The 14672-nt window shown below is 55.1% G+C and overlaps 1 pseudogene; it reads right to left on the bottom strand.

Annotated features, from left to right (window-relative positions):
- Window positions 1-4712: 4712 nt before the first annotated feature.
- Window positions 4713-5857, bottom strand: LOC112135548 (uncharacterized; annotated as a pseudogene).
- Between the last annotated feature and the right edge of the window lie 8815 nt (window positions 5858-14672).

Here is a 14672-nt window from a genome sequence, read left to right on the forward strand (position 1 = left end):
GAGGGGGGCAGATCACTTGAGGTCAGGAGTTCAAAACCAGCCTGGCCAACATGGTGAAACCCAGTCTCTACTAAAAATACAAAAACTTAGCTCAGCATGGTGGCTCATGCCTGTAATCCCAACTACTTGGGAGGCTGAGGCAAGAGAATCACTTGAACCTAGGAGGTAGAGGTTGCAATGTGCCAAGATTATACCATTGCACTCCAGCCTGGGCAATGAGAGCGAAACCCCATCTCAAAAAAAAAAAAAAAAAAAAAAAAAGAAAGCCTCCTACCCATAAGATGTAAATAAATGGAGAGATATAACAGGTTTCTTGATTGAGAACACTTACAACTTCAGGTCTCTAAAAATCAACCTGTGGATTTAATTATATTCCAATTAAAATAAATAATTACTTTTATCTTGCCAAGTTTTCTCTAAAATTCTCATCAAAATGTATAGGCAAGTGTAGCCATTAAATTTTGGGGGGATGTCTTTATAATTTTTTAAAATTTTTATAGCCATTAAAAATTTAAAAGCAAAATATAAAGGAAGAAGAATGAGTGGTGATTTCCCAGACAGCTATCAGAACAGACTATAAAGCTACAGTTATTAAAACAGCACTGCCTTGCTTCTGGATTACATAAATTGAAGGAGGAAGTGGACCCGGTCCCTGGCAGCCTTCTCAGTGTAACTCAGGACCCTGCGGACGGGGTGTCTGAGCCAGCAGGAGGAGACAGGGCCGGCTGCAGAGGACGTAACAACAGAACCACGCACCTGCAGCAAGGCAGTCCCATCTCCATCTCAGCTGAGACACAGAGCAACCACCCAGCGAGGCAGTCCCATCTCCATCTCAGCTGAGACACAGAGCAACCACACAGCAAGGCAGTCCCATCTCCATCTCAGCTGAGACACAGAGCAACCACCCAGCAAGGCAGTCCCATCTCAGCTGAGACACAGAGCAAATCCAAGAGGAATCCAAATCCAAACAGAAAAATAAAAGTACAAAATTCCTGGAAGGACATGTGGGGAATGTAGTCCCGATATTGGGAGGGCCTTGAAAGCTGGCGCGAAACTCAAGCGTTGTTAACGGAGTGTCTGGGAGATTTCACTATTTCAAAAGGAAACACTTCTTTATTGAAAATCACAGTAAAAATGACATAGTACAGATTCAGAGAAAATGTTTCTTACAAATATAACAATAAAAATTAATATCTCTAATATCCAAATTGATTATACAAATCAATAGCAGCTCAGTAGAAAAATGGACTAAACGTATGAATATTAATTCTCACACTTTTTATGGAATAATGTTTAGAAAAAGAAAAACTTTAAAATTCACAGAGGGGCTAAGTTTTAGGGAATAGTTTTGAGTGTCATCTATATAGTTTTTCTCAATAAATATACTAATGTAGTAAACTACGTTGAGTGCTTTTATATTTTAATTTAGTTTTTCCTAAATTGATCTAGATAGATTTTTTTATCAAAAATACCAGGAATACATATTAATCAACACACCAAAATATCAAAAATATTTTTTATTAGATAAATTGATTCTAAAATGTATACAAAGGGGCAAAGGAACTAGAATAGCTAAATGATAAAAGAAGAAGAAAGGAAGAATCGTGCCACTCAATGTTAAGAGTTACTCAAAAGCTCCTGTAATCAAGAGTGTCACCGTGGGTGTGGGCACAGCAGCACATGCATGTAATCCTAGCACTTTGGGAGCCCAAGGAGGGAGGATCTCTTGAGGCTAGAGCTCTAGACCTGCCTGGGCTACACAGTGAGACCTCATCTCTAAAATAAAAAAAAAATTAATTAAAATTAAAAAAATTAAAAATTAAAAAAGAGAGCATCATCCCAGGGAAGAGAGAGAGTGCAGGTAAAGGGGCTTGCAGGCCCCCGGGATCACGGCCACCTGGTCTCCCACAGGGGACCAAGAGCCGTCAGTGCCAGAAGAGCCGCTTTCCCAACAAGCCGTGCTAGAGCAGACTCAGGGGTTCCAAAACGGCCGTAGACCTACACATTCTTATGAAAATTAACTCAAACTCACTGCTGAGCGCAGTGGCTCATGCCTGTAATCCCAGCACTTTGGGAGGCCAAGGCTGGCAGATCACTTGAGGTCAGGAGTTCGAAACCAGCCTGGCCAACATGGTGAAACCCTGTCTCTGAAAAACACAAAAATCAGCTGGGCGTGGTGGCAGGCACCTGTAATCCCAACTACTTGGGAGGATGAGGCAGGAGAATCGCTTGAACCCAGGAGGCAGAGGTTGCAGTGAGCCGAGATCGTGGCACTGCACTCCAGCCTGGGCAACGGAGAGAGACTTGTCTCAAAATAAATAAATAAATAAATAAATACATGAATAAACAAAAATTAGCCAGGCATGGCGGCAGGTCCCTGTAATCCCAGCTACTTGGGAGGCTGAGACATGAGAATCATTTAAACCTGGGGGTTGGAGGTCGCAGTGAGCCAAGATCACGCCACTGCACTCCAGCCTGGGAGACAGAGTAAGACTCCGTCCCCAGGAAAAAAAAAAAAAAAAAGTAAAGAAAAAGAAAATTAACTCAAATTGGATCAAAAACAATAACACTTTTAGAATAGAAGAAAGTGTCCAGAACCTGGGGCTTGGCAAGGACTTCCTAGATATAATATCAAAAGCGTGATTCATATATTTTTTAAATCAATGAATTAGATCTCATTGAAATTAAAAACTTTTATGCTGTGAAAGATCCTGTTAGGATGGATGAAAAGATAAGCTGTGGGCTGGGAGAAAATATTTGCAAAACATGTGTCTGACAAAGGACTTGTATCTAGAATATAAGAAGAACTCTCAAAACTCAACGGAACAGGGCCAAATAATCCAATGAAAGAAGGATCATGGAGAGGAGGTGGAGACGGCAGATGAAGGCACAAAACGGCCTTCAACACGCGTGGCCCCAGGGAAACGCAGGCTGGGACCGTGACCCAATATCTCTCCATACCTATTAGAACAGCTAACGCAAAATATAATAACAAGACCAAATGCTGGCAGAGATTCGGAGAAACAGTATCACATTCACTGTGTGTGGAATGTAACATGGCGCATCCACCGTGGAAAAGAGTTTGACAGTTTCTTAAAAAAGTGAAACAGACTCTGACCATTTGACCCAGCAGTCACACTCCTGGGCATTTGTCCCAGAGAAAGAAAGATTTATGTTCACACAAACACCTATACGTGATTGTTCATGGCAGCTCTATTTGTAATAGTCAAAAGCTTCAGTAGGTGAATGGTAAACAAAGAGGTCCTTTCCTACCAGGAGAGGCTACTTATCAGTAAAAAGGAACTAACTATTGACACAGGAAGCAGCTTAGATGGTCTCAAGGGCATGTTCCCGAGTGAAGAGCTCATCTGAAAGGGTCCCACGCATTCCATTTACATCACACTTGCAAAATGACGAATTTATAGCCATAGGAAACAGGCCAGAGGGTGTGAGGAGGAAGGAACGAGGACATGGGCAATGAGTCTTTGGGATGAGGCAGCCCCGGAGATGGCCGTGGCAGTGGGACAGCTCTGTGTCCTGTTCCTGGTGGTGTGTACACAAATTCCCACATCCTACGACATGGCAAAAACCCAGATACACACGCTGTAGCAAGGTCAGCTTCCTGGCTTAGACGTGCACTCCAGCTAAGGGAGACGAAGCCGTTAGGAAAACTGGTTGAGGGGCATGTGGGAATCTCAGTACTAGTTTCGAGACTTCATGTGAATCTGTAATGATTTCAAAATAAAATATTTAAAAGAAATCACGAGCTTGATAAAGAGAACATACATCGTATGCTGCCTTTTGATCGTATGCCGCCTTTTGAATAAAAAAAATTAGACATGCAGGTATCCCGTTATTGTTGCAAACAGAAACCACGGGAAGGAGACAGAACTCATGGGCTCGGTGAGTGGAGAACAGAAAGTTTGAGCGTCTGAGGTTACTTAACGATTTCACATTTAAAATTATTTAAATTAAGTAAAAAAGCATACAGAACACATAATTGGAACACAAGAAAACAAACAAATGGGCATTTTCAATGCATAAATGTTTAGGAGTGGAGACCAGCCAAGAGCCCCCTTGCACTGCAAATGGGCCCTGAGGTCCAGGGCTGCAGGAGCAGGGTGGGGAGCCCGGCCAGATGGAGAGGGAGACACCGGCACTCCCTGCCTACGTCACCGCCCTCAGTGCTGCCCACAAGCAGGTGCCCCACTGGGTCCCACCACCCCAAATCCCACTGCCGGAGCCGGGCCCAGCTCTGCCACCCCCTGCCACCCGGTGCGGCACCCAGGCCCTGCTGGCGCAAGGCCACGGCTAATCTGCTCTCAGAGGAAGCTGAGGAGGCAGCCCTGCCCTCGGTGTTTCCCAAGCCCCCTTATCCCAGCAGATTCTTCTCGGGGAAGATAAGCTCCCAGCTTAGCCAGGGCGGGTGGGAAGTCAGAGCTGCTTCCTTAATTGGCATTTTCCAGTTGAGAGCACATTCTCTACCTTTTTCACTTGGATCAGCTAATTGCCAAATGTTTTCATTTTTGAGAAGAAGTAAAATTGCAGAGATTTGGGATTTAGGGAAGGAATGCAAGGATCAATTTTGCCTAATTACGAAATGTCTCGGCGGTCACTGTGACGGGTCCCAGAGTCGGCCGTGTGGACCCCGGGGCCTCCCGGGCGGTGGGGGGCCGGGGGCTCTGATGCAGATGTTTACCTGATGTCGTGGGCCTGAATCTGGTTTACATTGGAAATCAGACTGTTTACAGGCCAGCACATCTGCCTCTTCCTCTGGCTCTCCTTCATTTTGCTGTAATGTTCTGCAGGTCTCGCTGGGGTCTCTGTGGGAATATCTGTGACACGGAGTGAGCCAGGCCAGCCCGGGGCGGCCCCATCTGGGGACAGCAGCTCACGGCCTGGCCCCGTGTGGGCAGCCCGGGCCTGGGTTGGCGGTGGAGATGGGGAGGGTCTGGGGGCCCCTGGGCGGGTGGTGGGGGTACCATCAGCCCGGCTGCAGGGTTCCAGCAGAGGACAGGGAGCCTTCTCCATCCCTGAAAACCATCGCGGGGACAGTGGACTCATCAGGATGCCGGGACCCTCTAGTGTGTTCTGGAAGCAGAGGCTGGGTGTGGGCACGGGAACCTGTGATTGTCCCCAGACACCGAGAGGCCCACAGGATCCCCAGTGCCCAGACCCTGGCTGCAGATCTGGGGCCCAGTCATGTATCAGTGAAGGAGGAGAGGAGCAGGGGCCACAGACAGGGCGTCCAGGAGGGCAAAGGGTCCAGGAGGGCAGAGGGTCCAGGAGGGCAGGGGGTCCAGGAGGGGAGAGGGTCCAGGAGGGCAGAGGGTCCAGGAGGGCAGGGGGTCCAGGAGGGGAGAGGGTCCAGGAGGGCAGGGGGTCCAGGAGGGGAGAGGGTGCAGGAGGGCAGGGGGTCCAGGAGGGCAGGGGGTCCAAGAGGGCAGGGGGTCCAGGAGGGCAGGGGGTCCAGGAGGGCAGGGGGTCCAAGAGGGCAGGGGGCCCAGGAGGGCAGAGCCACAGCAGGATGGGTGCTGCCGCTACAGGGGGCTTCACCCCAGCAGCCCCCTGCACTGCCCCTCTGACAGCCTCCACCTTCGACCCCCCAGAACAACGGGCTGTTGCGGCGGCTCTGGGGGCTGCGGCTGCCGTGGACTGAGACCCTGCTGCTCTTCGTGGAGACACTGATGTGCTTCCCAGATCTCCCGGGCCCACCCTTAGCCTCCAGGCTGACCAGGCTTCCTAGGCCTTCTAGGACGCAGCCCTGGGTTTCCTCCTCCAGGATACTGGATGGGAATCTGTGGCTGCCAATATCCAGCTGCCCGCCTTCCCCTCTGCCCTGTCCCCTTGCTGCCATGGCCTCCTTTGTCCTCCCTGGAGATGCAGAGAGCAGCCCCGTTCTCAGTTACCTGGCCTTCTGGGTTCTTGGGAGGTTCTGACCTCTTCCCAGCAGGGGCCCTGGGGGCTGCGTCCTGCCTGGTCCAGGCCTTCTCACCCTCACCTCCCTCTGGGCTCAGGGAGCTGGGGCCACACAGCCCAGAGAGCCTGGTCTGCCCGGGACAGGTCACCCTCCTCCTGCTCCCAGGAGTGCCTGCAGCCCTGTCAGTTTCCAAGAGTGTCTCCTTCAAGCAGCCTCGTCAGGCCAAGCCACCCCCAGTGCCCTCTCTCCTCCGGCAGCCGCGCTCCCTGCCCTTCCTCCCCACCTGCAAAGCCTCCTGCCAAGCCTGACACCTGCGGGTTCTGTCTCCCACACTCCAGGGGCCTCCTCCACATGTCAGTGACCTCTGAAACTCCACGGCCTCCTCCAAATGTCAGTGACCTCTGACACTCCACGGCCTCCTCCACATGTCGGTGCCTCTGACCACTGTTTCAGACCCACAGCTCCTGGGTGTACTCAGCATTGGGTCCCGATGGCACCAGGGCAGCACACTCACTGCAGATCTGGCCTGAGACTCAGCAGCCGGGCACCCCCATGAGATCTAGTTTCTGAATGGCGTCGTCACCTGACTGGGCATATAGGCCACAGGCCCCGTGGTCATTTGGGCACTGACCCCTCTCACACCCCCCAAATCCCACCTGAGAGCAGCCCATCAGGCAGGCCCCGTATATTGGATGCCTCTAAGTATCAGCCTTGATGTCCCTCTAATTCCAGCCCTGGTGTCTTCTCCCCGGGACACCCTGCTGCTCCCTCTAGCTGTGCCCTCCACGGTGACTCCAGACATGCACACTCAGCCTCTTCCCTCCAGGACCAAACTCCTCAGCAGCTCCCACTGCTCCCAACATGCCATCCAGCTCTCAGCCCAGTAGCAAAGACAGGCAGAGAACGGCTCCCGAATCCGTCGCTCCGGTCCGGAGAAGGAGCCCTCCACCCTCCACGCTCCATTCGCTGTCCCCTCGCCGGCCCCTGTGAGGAACCCCGGCCAGAGACACCAATGGCCGCCACTGACTTTCACCCTGTCCTGAATCACAGGACCAAGGAGGCTGCCCCGACAAGGGTCACTTCCAGACTCACTCCCTGTCAGCCACCGCCACATGCCTGCCGTGGGAGCACTGGAGGACTGGGGGTACTCTGTCAGTCAGCCTAACAGGATGGTCCTTCCTTCCTTCCTTCCTTCCTTCCTTCCTCCCCCTTCCCTCCCTCCATCCCTCCCTCCCTCCGTTCCTTCCTTCCTTCTGTGCTTCTTTCCTCCCACCCTCCCCCCGCCTTCCTTCTCTGCTCCCTTCCTTCCTCCTTCCTCCCCCTCCCTTCCTTCCTTCCTTCTCTGCTCCCTCCCTCCTCCCTCCCTCTCTCTTCCCTCCCCCATCCCTTCCTTCCTTCCTTCTTCCCTCCCTGCCTCCCTCCCTTCCTTCTCTGCTCCTTCCTTCCCTCCTCCCTCCCCCACTCCTTCCCTCCTCCCTCCTCCTTCCTTCTCTGCCTCCCTCCTCCCTCCTTCTCTGCCTCCTCCCTCCCCCTTCCCTTCCTTCCTTCCTTCCTTCTCTGCTCCCTCCCTTCCTCCTCCCTCCCTCCTCCCTCCCCCCTGCCTTCCTTCTCTGCTCCCTCCCTTCCTCCTTCCTCCCCCTCCCTTCCTTCCTTCTCTGCTCCCTCCCTCCTCCCTCCCTCTCTCTTCCCTCCCCCATCCCTTCCTTCCTCCCTCCCTGCTCCCTCCCTCCTCCGTCCCTCCTCCCTCCTCCCTCCTCCCTCCCCCCTCCCCCCTCCCTTCCATCCTTCTTTTCTGGTCAAATGTGGGTACATGAGATTTCCCATTGTCACCATGGTAAGCGCAGTTTCCGTGGCATTGAGAACCTGCCCATGGCTGTGCCGCTGTCGCCACCATGCAGCTCCAGCACCTTTTCATCGGGCGAAACTGGAGCTCCGTCCTGACTAATCACTCACTCCCATCGGCCCCTCTCACGGGCCCTGCTGACCACCATTCTGCCATCTTTCTCTTGAATCTGACTCCTCTGGGGGCCTTCCACCTGCGGGGTCACAGCACTGGTCCTATTGTGACTGGCTGGCTTCACTAGGCACGAGGTTGTGAAGGTTGGTGGCGCTGCTGCATGCGTCAGAGCACACTCCTTTTCTGGGCTCGGTAAGACCCCGAGGTGTGTGTCTACCCCATTTCAGATCCCCTCACCTGCTGGGTTGTTTCCACCTTTGGGCTATTGTGACTGCACGGCTGTGAGCATGGGTGTCTGAGTCCATTCTGTGTGGCCATAAAAGAACCTCTGTGATGGGGTAATTCATCAAGCTCACAGTTCTGCCGGCTGAGAAGTTCAATGGCATGGCCATGGCTTCTGCTGGAGGAGGTCAAAGGGGAAGCAGACACGGGAGGAGAGATAAAGCTCAGGGATGTCTTGGCTTCAGAACAAGCCCCGCTCATGGGAACAAATCCATTCCCATGGGAACTCACCCCATATCACAAGAGGAGAATCACTCCCAACACCAGGCTCTCCCCAGGGAGTCCCTCCCACGACCCACACGTCTCCCTCCCCTCAGGCCCCATCTCCCTGCGCTGCCACACTGGGGGTCCCGTGTCAACAAGAGTTTTGCTGGGAACAGATGCACTGACTACATCCAGGCCGTGGCAAGGGCTGTGCAAGTATTGGAGTCCCTGCTTTGATTTCTTTTGGGGATAGACCTAGGAATGGAATGGCGGCTTCGCAGGGTAATTTTGTGTTTACCTGTTTCTGGAAGGAGCACAGTGAGCTGGCCAGAGCAGGCTCTGTGCTCCTTCCTGCTTTCCAGGATGCAGATGAGATGGCAGGTGCCCCAGCAGCCCTTGTCAACCATAAGGCATGGATTCCTCACCTTAGGCTCAGGGAGCACGGAGACTGAGGGCCATGGACTCAGGGTGAGTTGGTGGTGCCTCCATCGCAGACCCACAGACTCTGTGTCCAGCCCTTCCAGAAAGGTGACAGAAATGAAAAGTCTGCCTTATGGAAGACATGGTTATTCAGAATTTTCGGTTCTGTATGGTCTCCTTAGAAACATTAGTAGAATTTTTAAAATGAAAATAGCCCATGTTCATTGTGAAAAAGTGAGCCATGGCCTCCAGGCCACTGGAGCCACAGAACCACCACGCTTTGCTTTTGTTTCTCACTCCCCGATTTTCCCCACATAGGCACCGACGATTTCCCTGACAGCATCATCATCACGCAGCTAGGCAGCTGACCCGCGTCTTCCTCATGACGTGGAATGGTTTGAGTCAAGGGTTTTCATGGCCATGAGCCACGTGGAGGCTGTGCGTTTTGTTTCCTCTGACAAATCTTCAACCAGCGCCACTCTCAGCCTCCCCTCTGCCAGCGCTTCTGTGACTACACCTGCATTCGTGGGCTGTGGCTGCGAAGCACAGGAATAATTTACGGCTCCTGGGGCACTTTGCTGGGCTGCTTCCAGAAAAGTTGACCCCTCCCTGCAAACCAGCACTGCCCAGCATTCCTGTCCCACCAAGCCTGACTGCGAGGCTGTTGTGGCGTTGCCACTTTGCTCGGAAAGGGCCCCTTATTTTTATTTCCCTTGCATTTTTTCAATTCTACCATTGCCCATTTTTCATACATGTGGCCATCATTGTATTTTGCCCCCATTTTGTGAGGTTTAGCATATTCTTAAAGTTTCCTGGGTTTTGAGGAGAGCATATTCTGTCATTATATTTAACAGGTGTTTTCCCCAGCTTGGATTTGTTTGGCCATTAGCTTCTTTTCTGCTATTTTACACTAGTTTGTTATTCTTCACTACAAAAGGACTCTGCCGAGGGTCCCCATGCTCCCCATGCTTCGGGGTGTGAGGTAGCAGGGGAAGGCAGGTGTCCTTCCTTCTTTGAAGTGTGGGTTGGGGCAGGACAGCAGACCCTGGGGTCACTGCTGAGGAGGAGAAGGATGGGATTAGGACTGTTCTCTTCCTGGCCTCATGAGCTTCCCCAGCTCCTTCTCCCGGTTGGAGAAGAAACCTCCTGATTGTCACAGAGAGTGAGTTTGCCCGTGGAGCCTTTCCTGCCCGGCTCACATAGAACGGGCTGTGAAGTCCCTCCACTGAGCAGCACGTGCCAGGCCGGGTGCCCACGACTGTTGGGAAAACCCAGGCCTGTGCTCCAGGAAGCAAAGGTCTTTAGATGAAGGTTTTAAGAATGAAAATTAACCCACAGAATGGTGAGGTCATTTGGAGCCTGGATTCCATGGGGTAAGACAGCCACAGCCAGGTGGGCATCCTGCTCCTTCCCTTTCCCCTGTCCCTGCCTGCCGGCCATGCCCTAGAGCAGGGGCACACTCGGAGCCCAGCCCAGCGCCAACCCCTGCTGCCTGCAGGCCTGCGAGGTCCCACAACCCCTTGGCATGCAGCGACAGCCCGGGGCCAGGTGTGGGTGAGGCTTGGGATTTCCTGGCACAGCTGACTTCATGTTGTGTTCTGGCAGCCTTGGGTGGTGTCGGCAGATGCAGGAAGCCACGGGCGCAGCACCCTGCCTGTCCCGGCCGTGGGTGCTAATGCAGAGTGGGTTCTGTGGCTGGTCACACAGGCAGCCCGATGGATGCAGGTCATCCTGGGGATGGCCTTGCACTGCCTGGTCCCCAGGGAGGGGAGGGTCTCTTTGCTGAGCACGCTGTTTGCTGCGTGCCTTTTGTTTGCGAAGGGCTGCAATGTTTGTCGTCTGCCGCGGTGTTTGCTGTTGGGTGAAGAATCGCTGGCCCTGTGTTGTCACCTGGGCCCACGGTGACAAGGTCTCCACCTCTGTTGCGGGACTCGGGGGCAAAGTTCCCTGCTGTTCACACTGCAAGTGACAAGGGTCCTGGTCTCTGAACCAGGAGCCTCCAAGCCCTGCCCCACAGGGCTGAGTCCTGGCTGGGAGCAATGTTCTTTTGGGGAGACAGCAGCTTCCTCACTTCCATGTACAGCCAGATGCCGTGGGATATGGGGAGTGTGACAGGGCCGTGGGGAGTGTGACAGGGCCGTGGGGAGTGTGACAGGGCCATGGGGAGTGTGACAGGGCCGTGGGGAGTATGACACGGGTGTGGGGAGTGGGACAGGGCCGTGGGGAGTGGGACAGGGCCGTGGGGAGTGGGACAGGGCCGTGGGGAGTGGGACAGGGCTGTGGGGAGTGCGACAGGTCTGTGGCGAGTGTGACAGGGCTGTGGGGAGTGCGACAGGGCTGTGGGGAATGCGACAGGGCTGTGCGCGAGGAGGTGGTCCTGTGGGGCATCCTGGTGTCTGTGCTCACGCTGTGGGAGGTGGGGCTGGCAGGGGATCCTGGAGAAACACCTTTTGGGGCTCAAGTTTGGTGGAGCCCCCACTGCCACAGTGGCTCTGAGCGGGGCCTGAGCAGGTTTTCCTGGCAGTGGCTGAGGGTGGGTGGGCCTGGTAGGTACTGGGCTGCTCAGAAGCCAGCCAGCTCCATGTTGCCCACCTCAGCCTCCCAGGCTTCTCAGGGCCCAGCTGTGCTCTGTCCCTGGCGCCCTTCCCTCCCCGGACACTGCTTACCCCTGGCAAGGGCTCTGCCCTGGGACACACCCTGCTAGACCCTGAGATCTGATCCCAGCCCTTCCCGTGTGACTCCCTGGGTGCTCCCAGATGACTGGGAAGTGGGGAAGGATCAAAGAACACTTTGGTTGTCTCTGTAACTCTTCTAGTGATTAGATAAGGGCTGGATTTAAGGATTACTTCTGCAATGCAAATAGATGAAAGGAACAAGCTAAATAACAAACTCTTCCCATTCCCAGAACAAAGTCAGCTCTGGCCTGGTTCCATGTGCCCTGTCCAGCACGTCCCCCCGGGCACAGGCATGGGCCCCCGGACCAGCCGCGGACCCCTCCTCGCACTTTGCAACCCCTCACAGCAGGCCCCGCACTCCTGGGGCAGGACCACTCCCTCTTCTTATTCTTCTCTGTGTCACCTTCCCAGACTCTGCACACAGTCGGCGCTATATAAATGGTGGCTGCAAAAAGGAGACGAGCAGCAGAGCAATGCCCCAGGGAACAAGAGGGGCGCTGTTGCCAAGGCCAGGGCCAGGGTATCTGCCCTGAGGCCTGAGCCCCACACGACCCAGGGCCCCTGAGCCCCATGGCCCATCTCCCTGCTGGGGTTGAACCCCCAGAGCCCCTGCAGCCACTGCCTCAGGAGGTCAGGTTGGGGTGTGGAGTGGGAGGGACGGCTGTTTCCAGGGAACCCCTGTGTAGGTGGGATCCGGAGGGCTTGAAACCCTCAAGCTACCAGCCAGCTCCACGCCTAAGACAGGCCTTATAGAGTTCAGGATCTGCCAGCTCCAGGGGCAGCCTCAATGTCTGGGGTGGATGGGGGTTTCTGTGGGTTCACTTCTGTCCCCAGCTGGGATGCTTGGAAGGAGAGCTCAGGGACAGTGTGGCCAGACCCTGACCCAGACAGAAGACGCTGTCTGAGAGACCGGGGGAGCAGCAGAGACCTTCACGGAGGGACAGAGGCCCAGGAAGCAGCGGCTGCTGCTGTGACCCTACGGCGAGAGCCACGGTCACAGAAGACCCACTTGGTGCCAGGCGTTTTGGCTTCACAATGGCAAAGTCTCCCAGTGGCCCAGGAGAAAAGGGAATACTCATTCTATTCTGCCTGCCGGAAAACAGAGGCTGAGGCCCAGAGGCTCAGGCAACCTCCCCAGATTCACCTCATTTGGAAACAGCCCCTTCCCATCCCTGGATGCTGCCACAATCTTCTAAGGGGACTTCCTCAGAGGTCATTAAATGCATTGAAAACTGATTCTGGTCCTTGACCCTAAGCTGCTGGAGGAGGGGGTGTGGGAGCAGATTCTGGGTGCACCTGCGTGTTCAGGTGAAGGCAGAGGGAAATTACTCATGGAGCTAAGCTGAACCACCTGCTGGGCCCCAGGCTGGCAAGGCCCTGTGGGCAGGTGGGAAGTCAGAGGCCACCTCTCACCCTGGGGAGGGGCAGGGGCTGGAGTGACGGTGCAGGGTAAGATTTTGGCCAGGCACAACTCCATCCATCCCTGCATCCCCAGGAAGCCACAGACACCCAGGTTCTGAGAGCCCGGCTCTCGAATGTCCCTCCTCCCCCTCCTCCTTGGGTGCCCCTGGCCATGCCAGCCCTGAGCATGCAGCCTTCAACTTTTCCACGCACCCCCTTCCACTCTCCAGGGCTGAGGAGCAGGAAGGAGATGGCTTGGAGGTGTGAGCCCCTGTCCTGTTCTCAGAGGGTCACAGCTACTCACTACCTGCTATGAAGAGAGGGAAGGGTGGGAGCCGTTCTAAACCAGCATCAGCGCATGCCACAAAATAGAAGCCATGCTTTACAAACTAGAAATGAGGAGGCACCTTCCCTAGAGACCCTGGCTGAGCAGAGGCTGGGGTCTGGCTGCCCTGCTCTGACGGTGTGCACGGGCGGGCTAGGCACTTGCCCTGAGTCCCAGAAAGAGGAGCCCACAGAAACAAAACTTAAAGGATGTGTTATTTTATTTTTAATTTAATTTTTTGTTTTTTCAAAAGCATCAAAGTCATTGGAAGGAATGCACAAGTCGGTCTGGGGTTTTGTCCCTGGGCGCCGAATCAGCCGGGGACACGGCTCCTGGAGAGCTGCTGACCCCAGGGCTGGGGGAGTGGTCGTCTTGCGAGGAGCCTTTGCTTTCCACTCGCCGGCCGCCCCGCGGGGGCCTCCTGCCACCAGGTGGCGCTTCTCGGCCAGCCCAGGCCGCAGGGCCTGCAGTCTCGTTTCCCCAGGAATGGGGACGGCCCTGTTATTCCCATTGCAATTTTACAGGTCAGAAAAGGAGACTCGGAGTGCATGTATAGCAACTTGGAAAAAGTCGCAAGGGGCGAAGGACCCTTCCCCGGACACAGGAACCTTCTGGGGGATGGGGACAGGGACTCAGGTGCAGAGAAAACCAGAGCTGCTCCCGTGGGGACAGGGAAAGGTTGTCCACCCAGAGACAGCAGAGGCAGGAGCTGCCCCCCCTCCACCCGCCGTGGCCCTGAGCGAGGGATTGCCACCACCCAGAGCCTGGGGACCAGGGGCCAGTGCCTGGGGATGGAGGCCATGGTCAGACAGGCCAGGGATGTGGCGGAGACAGAGGGAGGCCCAGGTGGGCTGGCACAGGGCAAGAAGCAGATGAGCCGACCCCAGGGCCTTGCCCTTGTCACACCCCCTGCCGTGTTCCTGCTGGCCCCCTTCCTGCTCTGTGAGGTCAACACGCAGGAGAAAGGGGCGGAAGGGAAGGTCTCCCCACGCCGAGGGCTCTGCTCACTTGGGCCAGGGGTTGGGGGGTGGTCATGGCACCAGGGCTGCTCTGAGCTACAGCCCTGAGGGGGGCCTGGCGATGCCTCCTCCGTGCCAGCCTGTGCTGGGGCCCCTAGGAACCCCCAAGTCCCTGCCTCCGACCTCTGCAGAGCCCAGCAGGCACCTCCCCGCCCTCGGCCACAGGCTCGGAGCTCACGGCCCCCAGGGGGCGCTCAAGGACTGCTCATCTGCGCTTCTGCCGCTGGCAGCTCCGTCCCCGCCCGCTGCGCTCCTCCAGCCGCGCTCCCTGCAGCCTTGGGCCCTACTGGCCCGGGGGAGGAGGCACTGCGCTTTGGGGAGGAAGAGAGACTAAAGGGGAGACCGAGAACCCCGGGTCAGGAAGCCGAGAGCTAAAACGACAACCGTGGGTCAGCGGAGAGCCCGCGACGGCCGGCAACTTCATTTCATGATCTCTGGCCTCCAAAGCAGCTCTGCAAAGTGGTCAGTG

Source organism: Pongo abelii, chromosome 9 (assembly GCF_028885655.2).
Source record: "Pongo abelii isolate AG06213 chromosome 9, NHGRI_mPonAbe1-v2.0_pri, whole genome shotgun sequence".
In the NCBI taxonomy this organism is placed as follows: domain Eukaryota; kingdom Metazoa; phylum Chordata; class Mammalia; order Primates; family Hominidae; genus Pongo; species Pongo abelii.